Source organism: Carassius gibelio, chromosome A25 (assembly GCF_023724105.1).
Source record: "Carassius gibelio isolate Cgi1373 ecotype wild population from Czech Republic chromosome A25, carGib1.2-hapl.c, whole genome shotgun sequence".
NCBI classification, from domain to species: Eukaryota; Metazoa; Chordata; class Actinopteri; order Cypriniformes; family Cyprinidae; genus Carassius; species Carassius gibelio.
In genome coordinates, this window is record NC_068395.1 from 9438665 (window position 1) to 9460645 (window position 21981).

General features: G+C 41.1%; 1 long non-coding RNA gene across 2 annotated transcripts; it reads right to left on the reverse strand.

Annotated features, from left to right (window-relative positions):
* Nucleotides 1–6861: 6861 nt before the first annotated feature.
* On the reverse strand, nt 6862–21764 carry LOC127947274 (uncharacterized). 2 transcript variants are annotated; one of them, XR_008151256.1, is made up of 5 exons: nt 20942–21764; nt 20692–20709; nt 15411–15500; nt 12184–12312; nt 6862–8538 (listed from the first exon to the last, which is right to left on the reverse strand). It is a non-coding gene; the product is annotated as an uncharacterized LOC127947274 (long non-coding RNA). The 2 variants fall into 2 exon arrangements; XR_008151255.1 differs by having other exon boundaries at nt 20692–21446.
* Nucleotides 21765–21981: the final 217 nt, after the last annotated feature.

Genomic DNA, 21981 nt, shown 5'->3' on the forward strand with positions numbered 1-21981 from the left:
CCAACAAAATGACCCTACAGACTCAACCCAGCATTTTGGGTAAAAAAATAACCCAGCCGTTTTTAGAGTGTACATAGAGACATAAAGAACCATACATCACATACACATCACACATCCACGTCACATTATATTAATTTAGTGTCATATTTAACAGTAGGCTATTGCTTCAGTGTGTGTTGGGAACTAAGTGTTCCCTATCATAGGTCACTTCGATGCTGCGGTGACGTCACCACGTATGGGAACACCTCTGGTGTGACGAATGTCTGAAGCCCTATACCATCCCGCCAATCCTATTGGCCAAATGGCGCATAGCACCACCCTGCGCATGCGCACGCATGATATACCTGGGTGCAGCGCGCCATTTCGCTCAGATTTCATTCCTTCAGGAATAGCGAATCATCTGTGCCCTATCGTCTCGCGTTCTCCAGCGATCTCTTCGAGCAGTGTTAACTCCTCTTCGCGGACGCGATGAGTTTTCGAAAATGTAAGGAGCCATGTACCAGGTACATCACGGCGGGGGACACTCATGACAGGTGCGTAGTATGTCTTGGTTTACATCACGCACAGGCGGCGCTTAGCGGCCTTTCTTCCTGTCCCCATTGTGATGGCCTGCGGCTCAGAGTACTGCGCTCCAGGGTGGAAGTATTCTCTAATGTCGCCCTCGAGTCTAACCCCCGTCAGGTCACCTCTGCGACTGCCGAGGCACCGCACGAGGCGAGGGCCTGGGGTGACACGTGCGACATGGATTTTGTGGACAGCGCAGCGCTGGAATATTCTCCACATCGCTCGCTCTCCCCTACCCTGCTGCAGAATAAAACTTATACTGAGCCCGTCGTCTTCTCTAATGAGGATTTACTTCCCACACCGGAGGCATGCGCCGCCATCTCCTTCGGTTGTGGACGCTATGACGACGATGTTTTATCCACCGCGGCCTCGGGGTCTGAGGACTTCGCGACTGACACTAGCCCTCTCCCTCCTAGCGGACAGGAGAGGCGTGTTTCCCCCTCCTACAGTGAGCTGTTGGATGTGGTTTCTCGTGCGGTGGGTAAATTGGGGCTAGACTGGGAGGTTGACAAGGCCGAGGCCCAACCTTCTTCCAAGCTGGACGACCGTTTTCTAACCAGTCGGACACCTACACAGCCCCGGAGGCCTTTGCCTTTTTTCCCGGACCTCCACCAGGAGGTTTCGAGGTCCTGGAAACAGCCGTTTTCGGCGCGGATTACTAACGCCGCGGCCGCGGATTTCGCCACCGTTTCTGATATGGCGAACCATGGCTATACTATGATGCCCCCGGTGGAAGAGACTCTCGCCGAACACCTTGCGCCTAGTTCGGCCGCGGCTTGGAAGTCTCGCCCCCTTCTTCCTTCGAAGGCGTGTCGAGTCACGTCTAGTTTGGTGGGTAAATCCTACATGGCGGCTGGTCAGGCGGCTGCGTCGCTCCACTCTATGGCGGTCCTTCAGGCCTACCAAGCGGAGTTATTGAAGGAATTGGATGAAGGTGAGGGCATCACACCGGAGGCAGTTAAAGAACTGCGTAGAGCTACGGATTTGGCGCTACGCGCTACCAAGCATACCGCTCGTGCAGTGGGCCGTACTATGGCCGGTTTGATTTCGGTTGAGCGCCACCTCTGGCTTAATCTCACCGATATTAAGGAGAAGGATAAATCTTTCCTTATGGATGCCCCTGTCTCCAGGGATGGATTGTTCGGTGAGGCTGTCACGTCAGTAGTGGAGAAGTTCAGGGCAGCGAAACAGCAATCAGCCGCTTTCCGCCAGCTGATTCCCCGCAGACCCAGGGAGGTCGAACGCCGACAAGCGCCCGCGCGTTCTCGCTCAACCTCCTCTCACCGCCAGCGAGCAGCCTCTCGAGAGGAACCCACACCCATGGCGCCTCCTCGTAAGGACTGGGGCCCTAGGGTTTTTCCTCCGGCGCACCAGCGTCAACGTAAGCGATTGAACCTGACCTCGACGGCTAAAGCCTCTCGTTCTCGGGTGCCGAATAGCAGCTCCTGATCTTTTTGCTGCTTGCCAGGGACTGTGCCCTCCGCTAGAGAGCGCTGTCGGACCGCTTTCGCGCATCCCACACTCTCATTGCAGTCCCCATGCTCAAACATTGATTGTCTCGCCGCTAACAGCGCCTCGAGCAACATTGGATCGAGCTGTAATAATAGACGCTTCCTCAGACACTCTGCGCAATCCTGCTTTTGGAGTTCGAGGGACGACTCAAGGACCCTGCACAAACGGCCCGTTTATGACGGCTCGCACAGCCGCCGCTTTTTCGCTAGCGGCAGAGCCCGATGTTCCATCTGTTGGCCTAATTCCTGCCGTGGACACGTTTCAGGATTATACTCAACGGAACGCAACGACTCTGGCGCATACGCTTCCCCGGTGCACGAACACCACGGGTTTTTCGTGTCCGGTCGTTTTAACGCGTATGACGGCGTTGCAGGGAGCGGAAGTTTTGAAACCGCTAATATTGTTTCGGGCCGCGTGGGAACGCTTGCCCGGCATTCCTCAATGGGTGTTACGCACGGTTTGTCACGGATACACCATTCAGTTTCGGAAAGGCCCGCCTCCTTTCCGCGGAATTCTTCCCACTACGGTGAAGTCTACGGAAATGGCGGTGCTGCGACAAGAAATGTCAGCTCTGCTGAGCAAAGGGGCTATAGAAGAAGTACACCCCTCTCAGATGGAGACAGGTTTTTACAGCCGTTATTTCGTGGTACCGAAAAAAGACGGCGGGTTACGACCCATTCTGGATTTACGCCGTCTGAATCTTGCACTCAGACCGAGCAAATTCAAGATGTTGACGGTGAAATCTATTCTGTCTCAGATCCGACCAAGCGATTGGTTTATTACGATCGATCTGAAGGATGCGTATTTCCATATTCAGATCGTCAAGAGACACAGGAAGTTCCTCAGATTCGCTTTAGAGGGCAAAGCGTATCAGTACCGCGTTCTTCCCTTTGGCTTGGCTTTAGCGCCCCGTACTTTCTCAAAATGCATGGACGCAGCTCTGGCCCCGTTGCGGCTCCAGGGCGTTCGTGTGTTGAATTATTTGGACGATTGGCTGGTGCTAGCGCAATCGCGGACTCAAGCACACTCTCACCGAGATCTTGTGCTGAATCATTTAAACAGCCTGGGCTTACGAACAAATTTCAAGAAGAGTGTTTTAACTCCCTCTCAACGGATAACTTTTCTTGGAATAGATCTGGACTCTCGCGCGATGACAGCGAAGCTTTCTCTCCCGCGCGCTCAGTCGATTGCGTCATGCGTGCGGCACTTCAAAGCGGGTCGCACGGTGACAGTGAGATTGTGCCTCAGGCTCTTGGGTCTAATGGCAGCAGCATCCCCCGTGATTCGTCTGGGATTGCTTCAAATGCGCCCCTTTCAGTGGTGGACGAAAAGGCGGAATATTTCACCCCGTTGTCTCCCGCATCGCACGATTTCGGTGACACGGCGGTGTGTGATGTCGCTAAAAATTTGGATGTCAACCGAATTTCTCCTGTCTGGAGTTCGATTGGGAATTTATGCTTTCCGAGAGACTGTCACGACGGACGCGTCTTTGACTGGTTGGGGAGCTGTGTGTCGAGGGCGACCAGCCCACGGAGTGTGGACAGCGGCTCAGCGCGGCTGGCATATAAACAGACTGGAATTACTGGCAGTTTTTCTGGCTCTCCAGTATTTCGCGGATCTGCTGATCGGCCGTCATGTGCTGCTCAGATCAGACAACACAGCGGTTGTGTCTTATCTGAACCATCAAGGAGGATTACGCTCTCGCCCCCTGTGCAGGCTGGCGAGGCGTGTTCTTCTGTGGTCTCGGGACAAGTTTCTCTCGATCCGGGCCATTCATGTCCCCGGACGATTGAATTTCGGAGCGGACCTGCTATCCAGACAGGCTCTGGAACAGGGAGAATGGCGATTACACCCCCAGACGGTGGATCTTTTATGGCGGATATTCGGCAAAGCGAAAGTGGATTTATTTGCATCGAGCATGACTACGCATTGCCCGCTATGGTTCTCCCTACGCTCCCCATCGCCCCTGGGCGTGGATGCGTTAGCTCACAGCTGGCCCAGGACCAGTCTGTATGCTTTTCCTCCGATTCGTTTGATCCCAGCGGTATTATGCAGATTACGCCGGGACAGAGTGGAACAGCTGCTGCTGGTGGCTCCGCGATGGCACACGCAGCCGTGGTTTGCGGATCTGATCAGTCTGCTAGCGGGCTCTCCGTGGGAGATTCCCATCAGACAGGATTTATTATCACAAGCACAGGGGCTGATTTGGCACCCGAGGCCAGATCTGTGGAAACTGTGGGCGTGGCCATTGAGCGGAGTGCATTAGTATGTCCCGGTCTTTCTGTTGAAACTACTGAGACTATATTGAGTTCTAGAGCAGCTTCTACGAGACGCTTATATGCTTTCAAGTGGAGACTGTTTACAGCCTGGTGTGGCAATCATAATGTGGATCCAGTTTACTGCCCAGTGGCTTCAGTGCTGGAGTTCCTCCAGGAGCGTTTCTCGGATGGCGTTACACCAGCCACTTTAAAGGTTTACGTGGCAGCCATTTCAGCTTACCACGAATACATAGGCGGTGCCTCTGTGGGGCGTCATCCATTAGTTTCTCGTTTCATACAGGGTGCGCGACGGCTGAGGCCTTTCCGCCCTGTGCGAGTTCCTTCATGGGATTTATCCATTGTGTTGTTAGGTTTATCAGGGCATCCGTTTGAGCCCTTGGAGACCGTCTCAGATAAAATCCTGACACTGAAGACACTTCTTCTCATGGCTTTATCCTCCCTCAAGAGAGTTGGGGATTTACAGGCTCTTTCTGTTTCACCCTCATGCATGGAATTTGCACCAGGCTCTGTGAAGGTGCTGCTGCGGCCCAGGCCTAACTATGTTCCTAAGGTCGCATCTAACCCTTTTCGCTTTCAGCAAGTGGTCCTGGAAGCTTTTTCACCTGCTGAGGCCGGGTCTGGAGATCTAAGTCTTTGCCCTGTGAGAGCTTTAAAGACTTATGTGGATCGCACGGCCCCTTGGCGTGGATCTGACCAGCTGTTTGTCTGCTTTGGACATAAAAGTAAGGGCCATGCAGTTACAAAGCAGCGCATGTCCCATTGGCTGGTGGAGGCAATTTCTTTGGCCTATGAGGCGCGCGGACTCGCTTCGCCTTTAGGGGTTAAGGCTCATTCCACTCGAGCTGTAGCTTCTTCTCAAGCTTTTCTCAGTGGCTGTTCTATGGATGATATCTGTGCTGCGGCAGGATGGTCCTCACCGAGCACTTTTATCAAGTCCTACAGTCTGGATGTGAGGATGGCCCCTGGCTCCCGGGTTCTCTCCGCTTGAGCAGTTGCTTCCTCGGATCTCAGTTATCAGGTACGTCAGGCGTTTTGGTATATCGTTCCCATACGTGGTGACGTCACCGCAGCATCGAAGTGACCTATGATAGGGAACATCTCGGTTACGTATGTAACCTTGGTTCCCTGAATAGGGAACGAGATGCTGCGGTTCTGGCCGTTCCGTACCTTGATAACTCTTCATCTTCAGTCATGAAATCTGAGCGAAATGGCGCGCTGCACCCAGGTATATCATGCGTGCGCATGCGCAGGGTGGTGCTATGCGCCATTTGGCCAATAGGATTGGCGGGATGGTATAGGGCTTCAGACATTCGTCACACCAGAGGTGTTCCCATACGTGGTGACGTCACCGCAGCATCTCGTTCCCTATTCAGGGAACCAAGGTTACATACGTAACCGAGATGTTTTTATAATAGTACAATAAAACTGTTTTATTGTGATAAGAGCAATAATTTAAAATAATGCGAAAAATATAAAGTTATGTAATGTAAAACTTAAACGCAAATAATGATCCTCCAGTTCTAGTAACATGTGATAATTGTAAAATATTCACTTATGATTTATTTTTGCTTTACTCATCACTTCAAAGAATCTCCTCCAATAAAAAAGCCCTAAAAACATCCAATATTATTAAAAATAATGAATAAATTGCCATTTTTTATGATTGTAAAATGTTTGTATATTTAATTAGGCTACCTTGTAATTGTTACTGTATCCCCACATATATTTGTTTGTTTGTTTTTGTTCTGATGTTCACCTGATTCATTGTGGTATTATTAAAAAAATAAATAGCCTTATTTTATAATGTAGACAAGCTTATTATTTCTATTCATTCAAATGTTGAACCTCCTGCACATGAAACTACAATCACCACACAGCGCTGCGCCGAAACATCGCGAGAACTCTCGGCGCGAGTCACGTGGAATAGAGGATGGTTATGTAAACACATAGGCACGTAGTAGATATGCAGCTGAGCAACCTGTGAAAATACAGTGTAAACAGTTGTGAAACACATTTTTATCGACTTACACATGCATGCACTAGTGTTGTAAGCGGCGAAACTCGCGTCCAAGAATGTCAAACCTTGTCAGTTTGACATTTAGTCAGACTGCTACACACCGGATCCCTCCAACACATCCTTGTCTACTGTCGCCATTCGGTTCACTATCGACCCGAAATATAACCTAAAATATAAGCCCACCGATACGTGAATAATTCCAATGACACATGTAGCATGTAAATCACATGCTGTTTAGTAGAAAAAAGCATTGGCGCCGTAAAGAAAAACATTTTAATGTCTGTACTTTTAATTGTAAGATACTCTGGTTGTGGAAACCTTTCTTTATGTATTGCCCCCTTACGCTACATTTGACTTTCTTTTTCTTTTCTTTTTATATCGGACAGGCTCTAAAAACACACAAACGTTTTCAGTTTGTCACATAGTAGTGTTGATTTTCCAGTTTTCTCCACACTTAAAAACAGACAATTAAGCAGGCAGACTCTAAAATAACTCAAAAATTTTTATTTTCTCTGACATGAGAATACAGAAAGCAAAGTTTCATTACACAATACGTGATTCATAACTTTGTCACGTGGACAACAAAAGCTTTTAGATTTTGCAACATATTCACATCATATATTTCTCACACCACATGTACAGATGGTTTCATGTAATGAAATAGCAAAACAGATAGTCCGGGTCGAACAGTTAAGGCAGTATATTTGTCTCTGCACACTATACAGAAATGGCATTCAAATACTCAGAAATGCAGAACTCTTATGTCATCCACACTGAAGCAAACACACTTGACTCATTTTACTAAATTCAGCTCACACTGTTAAGCACATTTGGGTTGAATGATATACAGTAACAGCAAAGCAGAAAATACTATAATTATGAAGCAATACAAATAAAAGTCAAGAAAGGCACAAGCAATCCAATAGGCTACATAGTGCATTATCAGTTTTTTATTTATTATTATTCTACAAAACATAACTGATGCAAATTCTATATATTTTACTTAACTATATTTTGGTTAGACAAACCTTAAAAAATACAATTTCGATATCAGACTCTCTCTCTCTCTCTGTCTCGTTCTTCTAACACACACACACTCACACACACACACACACACACACACACACACACACACAAACATACACACACACGTTTCCTCTCACATAGCCCAACACATGATATATTCCAGCTTTCAGTCCTCGACACTCACTGATCTACCACAGACATTTTAAGAATAACTCGAAGCCTATAATCTTTATTTTTTAATTTAAACATTTATTTCCCCCACTTTCTGCAGGACACAACCCATTTGCCCCTTTGATAACACCAACAAGTCATAATTGACATTTACTGTGTTCAAAATGCTCCCTAAACACAAATTATGAAACCTTTTTACATATATACGATATAATAAGCATATTTAGCGAAAGAACTAATAAAAACCCATCATTATTTGAGTCCTAAGCTCTTTTGGGCCCTGGGAGTGATACGCCAGCAGCAGCAGAGCGTGCAGTGGACAAACGCCTGACATGTTCATTCAACATGTTAAACAAGATCTCGCAAATATGTAACCCTAACAATTATAATGCAACAGAAGCTAAAGAAACTCGCGCCTGTAATTTTCACACAAGTCTACAGACGCAGACGCTCGCGTTACGCACGCGTTCTTATTATCACAGTCACAACAAATCCATTTGAAGCTACTTATAGGCTATAATTTAATTAGAGAAAATAAGATTAAATCAGTATGTGTTTGCCTTCACGTCTTTGAGAATTAAAGCAACACAACTCAACACAAGCGTTCATGCGCATCTCAGTTTCACTTATTAAGGTAAATAATTACAACAAATCTATACATGGTTTTATGTGCAAGACAATTATTTTTAAAGCTCAAATACGTACTACATCACTTTCATATTTCCTTACGTCCCAGAGCTCATGCGTGTCAGACGTCTGTGCACGTGACAACGCAAGCAGCCTGGCTCATTTATTAAACCCAAGTAGTTTACAGACAGATATTGCAAATACCTGACGATGTTATGTTGGTCCTACAAAGTAATCAACTAGCTGTATATCCATTTACAGGTGTACAGCAGTCTAACAGACGTTGGGTTGACGTTGGTCTTGTGCGCAGGATACAAGGTAACGTTATCCCAGATTTTTATCCTATGGGGGAGGAAAATAAAGCACCTTTTAGTATTTTTAATGCATCACTTATGTATAGGCCTAATTTAAAAATAATAATAATAATAATTGATGGCATTATATTTTACTAAAATACATTTTTTAAACACATTTCAAGTTTTTATCATAACTACTGCTCATTCATAAAATATACACAACATTTATAACGTTTACATTATTCTCACAGCTGAGGCCTTTGCCATGCTAGACAGGGTTTGAAAGAGAAACGATGCAAAATCAGATCAAGATTTATGATTTTATACACCAGCAGTGATTTAAAAACATTTGCAGAAAAATAAATATTTGTTTAGGGTTTGTTCTTTAACAATATTTTTTTTTTCTGCTCACAAAACAATATCACACATGCTGCAGCACACACACACACACACGCTCGCACACACGCACCAAAGACCTGTATCATGTCTACCTTCATCCTTGTTCATCTCATAGATTTTATTAGATTTTAAACAACCTTTTCATATTAATCACATCTGTATAGAGACCAGTGATTTAAAACATTCTATGTTAGTTCTTTCTTAAACATCTACAATACATAATTCGTCAAAATGAATATTTGAGAGGAAACCTGCTCTAAACTCCTAAAGTTTAAATGACAGTCTTTAAAATTAAAATGACAGTCTTTAAAATTATTCTGCATCATTTTATTTCATAAAAGAAGCTGAAATGTAGAAAATTTACTTGTAAAGTATGTATGTTTTTTTACTAAACACACACCAAACACATAAATATAAGATTTACGTCAAATATATTTACAAAACTATATATTTAAACTTAAAATTGCATTTAAAAGAAAATGTAATGAATTAAAATGTAACTAAATTAATCTACACAATGCTGCACTATATAACTGAATGTCTTTGGCTCGTCTGCCCTGCTGTCTCTTTCTCAAAGCTCACGCATACGTTTCACAACCTCTCGGCCATGTGCTCACTAACGTAAACACATATCCAGCCATCTACATGTGCTCAAACAATCACACACAAGCATTCTGTGCATATTTACACACACAAACACACAGTCGCATTTACACACTCATATATGTATGCATTCACGCACAAGCGGTTTAAGGGCCTTGAAACAATCCCATAAAGCCTTACAACACAAACGCACATATCCATATTCGCTCCTCTAGGTGCGTAAATACAAACTTATATCATTAGTACAGTTGACAAAAAAACAAGCACATGTCCCTTTACTCACACACTCACTCATACGTTCATATTAACACAAAACATTTTCCATACACACACACAGAGGCCTTGCGATAATGATACAAAGCTTTCTGATATACACTTACACACACTTTTTGTTCATACGCAAACTACACACACTTAATGTCTGTAAAAACAGCAAAAACATGCTTTATACTTATTATTGAACATTCACACACACTCATGTATACATATATATCTGTGCATGACTTAAAATGTACATTCAAATGTTCGGTTTAGCAAACACACACAGTCCTTAAAATAATATACAAAGCATTCCAAGACACTGACACATACACATAACCATGCTTTCATTTTAATGTACACATAGACTTGGACGCACTCGCTTTATCTGTTGAATTCATGAACATTTACACAATATATATGCATAAATGTGCACAAGATATTTGATACACACATAAATGCATTGAATAATGCATTCTTCAATACTTACACATATACATATTCCCTTTGCACTCATTTTAGTACATAAATGTGCACACGTCACTATTACCATGGTATATTTGCATATTTCACTTGCAAACACACACAGACATTTTAAACTAACACATACACACACATTTCTTATGTATTCTTGCTGATACACAGTCATGTACACTCACTCCACCTCCATCTATATACTGATGAAACACACACATCTGCCTTTACATTCTCTTACAGATGTATATATACACACATAAGACATCTTACACACACATCCACAAGCCACAAAGCATTTTGACAATTGCACACACATTCCCAGTGCATTTTGTGTGGTACAACCAAACATATGACACAAGCAACACATCTCAGTTATTTGTGGGCACTGAATACACACACACACACACACACACACAGACACACACACACAGATCTGGCCTGCTCAATGAAAATCTCCTCATGACGGTCATAAAAACAACGTCATTATGGTCAAATGTGTTTCCTGAGACCCCCAATATTTCCCTCAATGCATACAGACTATTTAAGGGGTACAATATATAAATAGGTTAAGTTTTAAGTTTAAGATTGTATCAATATAAAATCAAACAAAATGATGACAATAAGCTTTACAGAATCATTCAGACTGTACATATACTTAATGATAAACTATGCTGAAACCTGATACACAGCAAAATTATTATTATTACATATAAAATATTCCAGTGTATCAAGTACCACTGCGTTAGCATGCTTGTACATCTAATGTGTTTATACGTCAGTCTGCTCAGTCTTTAAATTCATATACAACACACACACACACACACACACACAAAAGACCAAAAACAGGGCACACAACTTTTGCAACCCTCAAAGTCTAGGGTGAAATTGAGTGACTGTGCTGAGTAGTTCACTGGTTTCTATTACTTTTCATATGATTTGAATAAAACAAGTTTCTACTAAGATATTTGTCTTGTTTTTAATTTAGGTTTTTGTATTACTAAAGATGAACAACTTAATACCATATAAAATACATACTAAGCTTTTTAATCATCTTTTAATGTCAGTTTAGTTGATGTATCATTAAAAACTGTGACATTTATACATACACAGGTCAAAATGTATTTCTTTCACTTCAACAAATAGATTGTATTAATTTGAACTAATTTGTTCAGTCAACAGTTTTGTGCAGTGCTCTGTTCTTGATAAATCCCTTCTGGATTGCTGGTTTTAATAGTTTGAGAAAAAAATAACAAATTTCAAATGCTTTTTTAAATTAACTGTTTAAAAAACTTGCTGTTAATTTTTATATATAAACTATATCCATTTTGTCAGCAAGACTGGAATAATTTTTTGTGTTTCCCTCGTCATACGTCATATTTTATATGCCGTCCGAGCCTGTACTTTCAGACCTGACCTGTCACATCTATATTGTTTTTTAAAATATTATATACATGATCAGCAACCACTTAAAAACCTTACTTTTAACACATGTCATTAATATCAATACTCTTTTGGAAGATTGCATGCGACGCAAGCATGCAAAAACATGACGGAATGTATACTTTGAAGGTTTTGCTCACTTAATTTTTTTTTGACAAAGAGACTATATTTACATTTCTGAAGGTGATTTTATGATATATTCTCAAAAAAGCTAATTCTGCATCTTTCCTTATCATTCCTTGTTTCTTGCCAGTTAAAGTACTTTTCATGTTCTCAATGACTATTTTTGAACATTCTCTGTAACAAATTCACTTTAGCAAAATTATTCCTTCAATTTACAAATTTGATCAGTCAAGATTTGCCGGTCACTGAGTTTCACTCATTATCAAAGTCTAAGGTGCGAATGGATGTGATGGCACAGAAAGTACATTTTGCATTACAACTCATTTGAGTGCGGGACACTCCCATGCTTCCCTGTAGATGTTTTTGGGTCTATATAGGTTTCGGTTGATACCTTGTAAACCCCTCCTTTTTCCTCCATCAACTTCCATGCCTGTCAGCCGTCCCTCTCCTTCCACGAGGAACACAGTCAGTTTGCTTCACATCTCACTTTTGCATACACCTCCAATCATCAGCAGATTTTCTACAGATAAAAGACACAAACATTAACCAAGAAACCCCAAAATAACATCCAGACATGCAGCCAAACATAAATATACACCCACACACACACGCACACATACAGCGTATACAATCTTTATTGATGCTTAAATAGTTGATTTAAAAAAGAAATCAAAAGTACTGAATTTAATACATAATAATGACTATTTTTGTATTCTTTTAGTTGATTTGATTATATTATATTTGATTATTTTAGATGTTAGATTATTCTGTATGTAGATTTTTTTTCCCATTCATAGTTCAAATTACAACCTTAGGTTATATTTCAGCTTATAAACTTAGTTCCTACACACTTTTATATCACAGTTTTATTTCAATACACTTTATTTAAATCTGTATGACTGGCTGTGAAATACTAAGAGCAGTTCATCATAGTGAGATATTTTTAAGAACAGCCCAGTTTTAATGGACGTAAGCTTAAAATATTTTTTTTTCACCTGCTGTTTAGCACTGTTTAGGTGACTGAAAGCTTCAAGCTCACATTTAAATTAATATATTTTACCAAATCAGATTGCATTTAAAAACTTGAATTAACTGGTAATATATATACACAGGCATGAACTGTTTTTGCACTGGTTACGCAGAGTGAATGCCAAGTGAATGCGTGAATGGGTATTTCTGTGCCAGTGTGAGGTCATGCCATGTTCACATGATGGGACCACCCTCTTATAAAAAAGCAGACACATCCCTTCCCTAAAAATTCCATCCGGAACTGACTCATCCCTCACACCTTCCCTGACTCATCCATGTATGGATGGAGGGAATATGAGAAAAGAGGGAAAGAAGGGACGGGGGGCCACGTATGCAAATATCCCTCTTGTTAGTCCATGCAGGCATCATTCCTTAAGTATTATTTGTTGTTACGGCACGCTAATGTTGGCATCCTGTTCCTGTGGACTGATTCAAAGGACAGTTAAAAATTTAAATCTCCACCTCATATGTCATTTTGCAAACAATTTAGGAAAGTCAAAGAATGAGGTCAAAATGCTTTAACTAGTATTGGTGTATCTGCGTATCATAATGAAATATTTGTGAGGATATGTTTTTGACATGACATGTCCTCCTCAGACTGGAAAATAATACACAGAGAAAGACCAGAGGAGATGAGCTGAGGGGGGAAAATAAGGTTAAACAAGCGAACAACATAAAAATCAGTATGCTGTTTAATAACTGCAACATTATATTTTTAATCATAATAGATAATGGAAGTTGTAAACTACTTGTTTGTGATGCTTTTAAGTTTTTATGTTTATATCCTGATTTAGATTGTGGTTATTAGTAGTTTAACATTAATTTGTGAGTGTTAAAAAGAACTCGATACCATTTAAAGATAAAGATAAACAAATAATGTGTCTTTTTTTATCTTTAATTTTTTTAAAGATAAAAAAGACACATTATTTGTTTATAAAAAATAAACACAATTTAAATCTAACATCTAATACTAACCAATAGGGTCTTTTCTCTGAGATGTGCATCTTTAATAAGTTAAAATTGACCGGGTCAAGTTTTTTGCTCCCCGTTAATCAATTAAGAATCCTGTAGTTAATTTATAAAAATAAAACATAGTGTTTGAATTGATTCTGCTAATTGATTGTTGAAACATATAAAAACATATATAGCCATGAGTAAAGTATCTCTCTAAAAAAAAAGTATGTGTAGTGCTGGTGAGATCTGAATGCATCTCAAGTCACAGACTACAGGTATGAAAAAAAAACCCAATATAAATATGAGATATTGGAAGTATAACAGTATTAAAGTAATGTCAATATTTATTTTAATGTAATGAAATGTAATATTTATTTTAATAAGTGTTTAAATCTGCAATTTAAATAGACTGTTAAATGAAAAAAGCTCATGGTAACAGGTGTTGCAATCCATCTCTAGCTTCACAAAAAATATCAAATATTGTCTGGTAAATATGACTTATAGACAGAAAATGTACAAAATAGCATTTAAGATTTTACAATACAGTAATCTGTAAGTATTGCTTTTAAAATATGTTAAAACTCTTTGTCTCAGGTTACCTGTCAGCATCTCAACATCATGTCGTGAAATTTCTGCTGGGATGTTTAAAAAGTTTATAGTGTTTAAAGACCAAATCAAACAATATTGTGGCACTTATTCCTTAAAAAAAGAAAGACATAAAAAATATATATTGATAATCTGATAATTTTATCTTCCAAGGTCTTTCGTACTATATATTTTTATGATACATTTATATATTTTCCAATTAATCAACATTGAACTAAAAGAATCCTTGTACACTATTTTAAACTAACCTGCAATGAGCAATAAAATACTTCTAAAAGTCACACACTAAGATCTTTAACTCCACAGAAAACTATAACTCTTGTTAAGCCAATGCATATATAATTTTTCCCACATACGTAGATTCATTTTTTATATTTTGCAGCTCAATATAATATCTTAATATTTGACTTAAGATGTTCAATACAAGTCTGCGACTTTAATATAAGTAACGACATGCACTGAGAGCTAAAACAAAAGCTACCAAATATTTTTAGGTACTTTTGTTGTACTTAAAAAACACTTAACTACCTAAACTACCTAATTGTTATAGCAATAAATTTTTAAGGTATAATACGCATAAATATATAACACTATAAAACAGAGCAGTGATCCAATTCACTATAAAATAAATCATGCTTTATTTTCCATAAGAAATACCAATAAAAGTCTTCATATGCTTTTTTATCAAAACTTAAAATTCTCACATGTTAAACTAAAAGAAAGACTATTAAATGATATGTAATTGTTATGTTACACACTATACAGGGCGCCACAGCCACCTTAGTGACTTTCAGACTGTTTAACTGTAAAGGACACAGGAGCACTTAAGATCTTACACTGGCCTGAAACCGCTGAATACGACAGCTTGATCAAAACATAAAAATAACAGAGAAAACTTGAACTGTTAAAACCTTGAAATACTGAGAGAGAGAAAAAAACCTGTCCCTGCTGCAGTTTCAAGCGCTCACAGACAGTGACACGAACAGAGGCCACTCTTGCAAAGGGCTGAGACAGAAAGAATGAACTTACGACGCCGGTGACGTCACGAGCAACACCGTCTGGGATCGTTCATTTCACCCTCGTCCTTGACACGATGGATGCCTCAAGTTCTGTCCTGTTCTGTGCACGAATACAAGAACACAAAGTTGTACATGAATAGCAGTGGGATCGTTTGCGCCGTTTAGCAGCTTCTGAAAAATATACAAGGCACGTTTGGTGAACAAGATGTTGAAAATAGTTGGGGACAGTAAAAAGGGATGAAAAACAAATGAGGACCTTCGCAGGTGCATCGTGCCATTCAGTCCACACACACACACACACAAACACGTTTTGTGCACTTTAAACAAAGGGTTTAAATACGCAGAGCATGAGAATATGTTTCACTCACTTTGGAGTCTTTGGAACTAAAGCGATACACACGGACGTCACGAAACGCTTCATTAAATGCTTTTAGACAGTACAAAAAGTCATATAGGTCAGAAAAAAATCTAGCCAGTAAACTTTAAAGCTTAACAGTAATTGCTGGCTAAATGGTTTAGTTTATAAAAGTTTCTTGCACTTTTTCGACCACTTGGAATTTAACCCATCATGCAGAAAACTCCGAAATCTCTTGAAATCGAGTAGAACATATTGAAACTATTGGTATAAGTTCAACGAACAGAAATTAAAATGCTATTTTAGCAGACTAAAGAAAACACTTTCACGATGGCCATCAGAGCTTCCTCCTGATGATGGTTTATACAACATTTTAATAGTTCTAACCCAATTTAATCAATAATTATTGCAGTTTAATATAATATAATGATTTAAATGTATTAGGGCATTTAAATCCGCATTAATATATTTTTCATCCGAGCACCTGTAAATCAGCCTTAAGTCTCCGCTCGCCTCTTTCGAGTGAGCGTCAAATGAATCAATTGAATCAAAAAACGTGTTCAAAAACGTGTTAAAACGAACACTTTTATTATTGCATTTCACAGTTTAGCTATCAGCAAAGAGGATTTTTGATTTAACGACATTGCAAAGTTTGACCATAACGTCGAACTAATTTTCTTTATGAGCAACTTTTTCAGGCCTTTAAGCTTAAACAGGCCTTTAACTTTATTTAACATAAAGTTAAAGTTTTCATATATATTTTATAACCAATTTCAAGAGGAACTCTTTCCTACGTCATTTTTAATTGCTCTAATTTCATAACCATATAATCAAGGGAATGCATCTTTGTTATAATGCAATAATGTGAGGGAACACATACGGTTGAGAAGAAATTAATGTTAGTCTGACCTGAAGGAATTTAGGGTTGTCGTCACTAAGGGACTCTGGAGTCTTTTCCAAATACTGTAGCCTATAATAGGGGCGTTTGTATTTGCACTTCCTCTCGCATATAGGACAGGGGACAGGTGAGTGTCACCGAAAACGGGAAATGACTTGATGAGGTACTAGGGGGACCTGACTTCAAAATTGTAGTGACTTGGATCACGTCACTTCTCGGTTGCTGAGAATTTCTCAATGGAACTTTATCTGCATGGCATAAAATCTTTATCACCCAATGTGTCTACATGCTATATCCTAGGTGTGCGTAGGTGTGTCATAATTCATCGAGGTCTCATATTTCCAAAATATTGTGTGTGTGTGTGTGTGTGTGTGTGTGAGAGAGAGAGAGAGAGAGAGAGAGAGTTTGAGAAGGAACGAGGGTGTGTATAAAAAGATGGAAAGAAAAGAAACCGAGGAGGTTTGGTGAAAACTTGTTGTCTTTGGACACCTACAGTGACGTGTTCTCTTACACACACACACACTGGGACTCTGTCAATGGGCTGATATTTGAATCTTAAACCCGTGTAGAACTATAACTGCGTTATAAGATCTTATATGTTATTGCAAACAGGGTGGGGTCATTTCGATATTGTTTGGCTACTAAGTGAATGGCACACTAACCCCCTTCTCTCTCTTGCCCGAATGGACCACTGTGTTTTCCCACGTGCAAACTGGGAGGCTCGTTGGTGGAACTGTGGTTTTGTTTGGGTGACTTTTTGTAATCGCATTAACGAGAGTAAATATTCTGGCAATGGAGATGCCAGATAATTCTCGACAGGGAGGGATCTTAGACTTTGGGGACTTAAGTAGGAGAGAAGTTCGGCTTTACATTTGAACCGCAATACAGTGATGACATATTTTTAGGGGAAAAAAAATAAGTATTTGTAGAAAATAAATACAGTAACAATAACAATGCAAGCATTTAATCCACGCAGCAGATCAGTCGGTGAATGCGCCTTCCGCAAATGCTTTTTGGGGTAAGGGCTTCCCAGCTAGATACTTATGAACAGCAAGCCCAGACCGCAAAAAGATTCGCGAAAGACAAATCGCAGTCTGAAGTCCGTGACATCAAATAGTGACATCCAGGTGGCTTGTGCATGGCTCTGGTTTCCCAATCCTATTGTGTCCAGACATCGTCAAAAGCTAGATCGCGAAGCCCTTTTCCGTGGCTGAACTGTATCCAACTCATTCTCATTCTACGAGCATGGGAAGCTTTGAGAGCAGCCAGCATCCAAATGCCCGTGTTCTGAGTGCGAGCGCTGTCCGCGGTGCTGAATTCACTCCTTCCCAGTAGTTTATTTTCGCTGGCTTTTCTAGTCGCCGATGTGCACTGCGATAATTACATCTAAACAAAGACACAAATGTATACAGTGCGACCATTGAACTCGTTTCTTTTCGCCTCGCCGTTTTGTTGCTACTATGAAATACATCCTCTGGTTCGTGATCCCGGAGAATTGAGCAAATGAAGCGCTCTTGGTGAGGAGAGAGCAGTCTGTAATATGCTCGCAATAAATAGAGAGCAGCAAGAGATCTTATTGGCGCAAACAAAAAATCGTCATCCACCAATCGGTTTCTTGCTTATATAGGGACCCCCCTTTTTGAAAAAAAAAAGAGAAAGGAAGAAAGAAAGGGGAAACCAAATTGTATCCTAGTTGGCGCAAGTGACCAGAAATATTCCATTTAAGACAAAAATATTAAATGATTTATCCTTCTTTTTTTTGAAGCCGGATTCGTTCGCCATGTCACGTTTCAAAATGGGTTGCCACGTCTCTCACACACCATATCGCGGTGGCGTGCATTCATGTCGGCAAGTACATCGACATGTATCCATTCAAAACAGACATTAGGGTCGTTTTCAAAACGACTGACATTTTTGAGGCGTGCATGTATAACAAAGCAGCACGTCGCCAGCACGACGACAACAACACGACATGCTTCTGATGTGATTTCATTGCATGACCACAGAGAGTTCACGGGCTGATACCACTCAGTGAGGACACGGGGGTCTCTAAACTATAAGCAGAACATAACAAATTCTATACATTACAGTTGCATCATCGCCTGCGGGCACAACAAACAAAACAATGATGCGTTACTAAGCGATTGGCATCAGAAGAACGTTACATAAATGTCCAACATCCAACTTTACAGCAACAACATTTTGCAAATGCATCAACAGCCGTCAATTTCTCACAACTTGAGGAACAAAAGTAATAAAGGCATAACAACACATAAAAAGTGTGATCCCTCTGGCATATATCTTGGCCATAATCTCAATCCAGCTGTGGAATGTGACTTCATTTCACTTACCCGTGAAGTTCTTTTCTTGCATCCATGCGATCATTTATCAAAATTGTTAAAGAGTGGCTCTTCTTTCTTGGAACTATGCAAGGAACTATACGGAGTGGGAGGGTCACTATCTATATCTGACCCTCCCCCCCCCAATTCCTCCCTCCCCCTAGTCTAAATTCATCCCGAACCAAGATCTCCCCCCTCCCTTCCCCTTAATCACTGATATTATTCTTGCGCCTTCGTGGTGCATGGGAAGGTTGAGGTGGCTAGGCAAAAGAGATATGGCTTAAGATGTAACAGGTGTGAAAAAAAACTAAAAACAAAAATAAATTCAAGCTCAGATGCCACCATTATGAGGAATGTATTTGGTGGTCGCATCATTTGCGGACGTCTCCAGTCAGTCACGATTCTCCCCCTTCTGTCTGCACCGCACAGCGACTGCATCTCCTGACGCAGCCAACGCGCACATATTACTCACTATAGCAGTCACGACTCGGATAAAACCATGTTTCGACTAAAATTACAACGCCAGCATTGACTTAAGAAGATCTTGCTATGTCTGGGAAAGGTGTATAGAGAGCCACAGTGCCTTTGAAAAGGTCAAGGTAATTAGTTTTTTTTTTTCTGCAAAGATCAGCGGTCATTCCTGGACTCAATACCCTGACATGTACTGGTTTAAGTAAGCGAACTCACGTGTAATTTTTGATTTTGAATACATGTACATGATCATTTAAACCCTCTGAAACAATTTGAAAAATACTGTCTGCTAACGCTTAAGGCACTTGCGCACGCTGCAGGATTGAAGTTAGACGTTTATTCAGAGATGCTTTGGTTAATTCAACACTGGCGAACACAACGTGATTGTTTTTGCACGACTGCACAAACGCGTTAGTTTTGGCACAAGACCAGTATTATAGTCCACTGCAATATAAAACTGTAGATTGCAGTACTGTATAATGAAAATGACGTGGGCGGAAGAGTAATCCATGTGAATCCGCCTATAGTTACACAGTCTCGTGCAGTCTCGATCTGATGGAAGTGTTCAAAAAACACACGCGGGAACATTGCACAAAACAAACAAACAACAACAAAAACCTTAAGATGTATTTTGACAACGTATGCCGAGTGGCATCCTTTTCAAGGGTAATGGCCAAAACAGGGCTGGCCATTTAAGGGCGATTTTGGATGCACGGAACCCCTTGACGCCACACCAGGGCTTCCCTTGTCGGCTGTTGCTGATGATTTTCCTTTTGGCGCGGCGTCTTCCACCTATATTTATTAGCCTATTTTCCTGTTCACATATTTTGAGAGATATGTCCCCTCACTCTTCTAGTGTCATCGGGTTCCATTCACACTCTCAGCGAGTGTGCACTCTGTAGCGAAGAGGCAAAAAAAAAAAAAAAAAAAAAAAAAAACCAACTCAACAGCGCCGTCAGACAAAGGAGTTGGGATGTGGATTTCACTTATTTACCATTCGCGAGATTCCTGGTCTGAAGAAGAGTGTGGTTTATTTCATTTTTAACCAAGGATGAAAAAAAGCACCTGTTTGAGAAGTGCACACAGTATGCGTGAAACAAATGGTTGGTGTTCGGTGGAGGGAATGGCACGTTACTCAATGCATGCAAGAAATCGTGCAAAAAAATCAAAAATCAAATCAAATTAACATGTCATCAAACCAAAGAAATCGTCGCGAATCTGTACTTACCAGTACAGGAAGCCCTGGCTGAAAGCAGGGAAACACAGACATGAGTATAAAACCATCATACGTGACAAAAACAACAAGCAAGATGAAAATCAAATACTGCCCTTGATTCATATCTATCCTTAGCAACATGTCCAAGTTTTCTCAGAATCGCAGTCCTTTTTATACAAGTGATACCCTCTGCCTATTTCTGGACCACGATCAAACACTGATGCTATTTTTAGCGACCAGTAAGAAAAAAAAAAACACTCACAAAGACATCGCTCAGGAGCGTTACGTGGAGTGCATGTAATGTACATTAATTTTGCCTCGCCAACTCCATCTGAATCGCCTCCGATGCATCGCTGCAGTGATTTTTTTTTTTCTTTTCCATTTTTTTTTTCAAACGAACTGCTTCAGTGCCCCTCTCTCTTATGGGCAAAATATTTCTTAAATGTTCCCTTTCTCAGCACAAGTTGGTCTCGCTCTCCTTGCTCCTTTATGTTGCACACCATCCTCTTTATTATACGCGTCTTACGCGGCGTGTATCCATGCAACTTTAGCTTGGAAACTCGGGACGGATTCGCAGCCCATAAAAAAACATACGCACGCACGCACGCACGCACACACTCACACTGAGACACACAGACAGACCCGCGCGCGCAAACAATCGTAATCAGTCGCACTGCGAGCGGAATATATTTTGTCTTTAGAGCAGTATACAAAAGATGATATTAACGCTTGCAGAATCTCTCTCTCTCTCTCTCTCTTAGGGCTGCGTCAGTTACTAGGCATTGACGTCACGTTTAGGTTCTCCCACTTCACAGTTTATGGCTGCTGATTACAACCGTCCCTGTTGTGCTCGCAGACAGCCTCGCGCTAATGAAAATGGCTCGGGCTAAATAGGTGAAAGACGGACAGTGTCCGCGCTGCAAGTGACCACAGCCCCGGTTTCCCAAAGCGAAGCCACTCCTTGCAGTCGCCAGGCATCGTGAAAAACTCATTTGCCAATAGGTTCCGTGGCAGATGCGCACCACTAGCCTATATATGATCTTTAAGCCCGGTTGCTTGGCACATGTTGGGGTTCTTTTCCGTACAATGTTTAAGGAGATCATCAAGGGAGACGCGTGGAAAAGTTGGTGGGGATGCCTCGTTTATACGAAGAGGTGTGTGAGATTTTTAATTTAAGCTTTAAATCAATGCGATGTTACAAACGACCGCGCATTATAGACCGTGGCTTCTAAACCTGTCGAATTGCAAAGCATAACACAAGAAGTGAACGTGCACAACGCAAAGTACACTAATTTGGCCAGT